We start from the raw sequence: 1817 nt of genomic DNA, 5'->3' as shown, positions 1-1817 counted from the left end.
GCTGAAATGATGGGTTTGTTAAAGTGTGCATGTCCTGTTTATACAACATAAGGGTGGGTGGGAGGGCCCAAGGACAATTCCATCTTGCACCTCTTTTCTTTAATTTTTCTTTGCATCATGTGCTGTTTGGGGACTATTTTTTAAATCTGACATCCTGTCTGACACTGCAGTGCCACTCCTAGATGGGCCAGGTGTTTGTGTCGGCCACTTGGGTCGCTAAGCTTAGCCATCCAGCGACCTTGGTGCACCTCTTTTTTTCTTTGCATCATGTGCTGTTTGGGGACTATTTTTTAAATCTGCCATCCTGTCTGACACTGCAGTGCCACTCCTAGATGGGCCAGGTGTTTGTGTTGGCCACTTGGGTCGCTTAGCTTAGCCATCCAGCGACCTTGGTGCACCTCTTTTTTTCTTTGCATCATGTGCTGTTTGAGGACTATTTTTTAAATCTGCCATCCTGTCTGACACTGCAGTGCCACTCCTAGATGGTTAACAGAGGGATTTGGTTTGGTTCCGCACAGGAAAATTATTAAAGTAATGAACATAGATTTGTACAGAAATTGTAGAAAACTGTTCAAAAAACCAACAATACTGAGCTAAATGATCCTTAGTGAAGGTATCTCAAAATTATTAGTGGTTGCTGGTGCTCCCAGAGTCAGTAATAGTAGTGCAAGGAAAAGAAAAAAGAAAGACTCTGTGTTGGGGCACACTTTGAAATATGTAATGAATTTATTAAGACTTAGCTTTTAATTCAATAAAGTATAAAATAAAGGAGAAAATTTGATACAAAAAAGTGTTCAAAATACACAAAATATGCATATAGTAGTAAATATAATAATAAATAGAATAAACATACAATGTTTTGGTTGTATATGGTATACAAATGGATTGAAAAAAGAATTCCACACAGGGAGAAAAAAGAATAATATGCTGTTTTAAATCAAACTTGATTAACAAAGTCACTAACGAGAATCAGGTTAAACTGATAGAGAGTTAGGAGCACCTGTGGTGAAAAATATATATTAAGAACAATTTTATGCCTGAGCTGATCAGAAAATGAGGGGTACCAATCAAAAACATACAAATATAGTCACAATGGTGATAATTATGGATAGGTACTGGATTATTAATCTAATAAACCAGGATGACAGGCACAAAAGAGTATAATTTTTAATTGAAAAGTCAATTAACAAATGTTAATCCCCTGGTAGGGACTTTGTTTGCTATAGAGAAGATCCTAAAGGGAAAAGACGTTTGAGAGAATTAGATACCAAGACGGTATTCATAGCCAAACATAAATTGCCAAAGGAAATGTCATGAGGTTAAATAAAATTATAGATAGAGTTAAGAATATTGATAAATAACCCAAATGTGGATATACTGTAGGAATAGGGAGTTCAGAAGTTGCTCTAACACTTCTACTGTTTGTGGTCGGAGGTTCCTTTTTTACTGCACCTGATATTCCCAAATGGTCACCCAATAGGGTACTAATCAGGCTTACCAACGCTTAGCTTCCAAGATCGGATGAGGTTGGGCGTTTCCGCTGAAATATGGCAGTAATTGAAACACTATGACACAAATGAGAGGGTGTAATGGAGGAGCAACAAGGGTACTTCTGCTGTCCAGTTACTAGCGCAGATTCTCTGTTGCTGCAAGCATTGCAGAGAGTGGTCTCGCATCTGGATGAGAGGGTACTGAGGAGTAGGTGAAGTAGTTGAAGAATAGGGAGGGGACCCCACCTTCTGCTGTCCACTGTCTTATAAAATTATAGTGGACAGTGGATGAGAGAGGTAGGTTAAGCTCACCTATTGAAAAGAAAA

General features: G+C 38.4%; 1 pseudogene; it reads right to left on the bottom strand.

Moving 5' to 3' along the window:
- Window positions 1–1440: 1440 nt before the first annotated feature.
- On the bottom strand, window positions 1441–1559 carry LOC135052657 (5S ribosomal RNA; annotated as a pseudogene).
- Window positions 1560–1817: the final 258 nt, after the last annotated feature.

Source organism: Pseudophryne corroboree, chromosome 2, assembly GCF_028390025.1.
Source record: "Pseudophryne corroboree isolate aPseCor3 chromosome 2, aPseCor3.hap2, whole genome shotgun sequence".
Lineage (NCBI taxonomy): Eukaryota > Metazoa > Chordata > Amphibia > Anura > Myobatrachidae > Pseudophryne > Pseudophryne corroboree.
The sequence above is the reverse complement of the archived record's forward strand: the minus strand, read 5'-3'. Positions and strand labels throughout refer to the sequence as shown.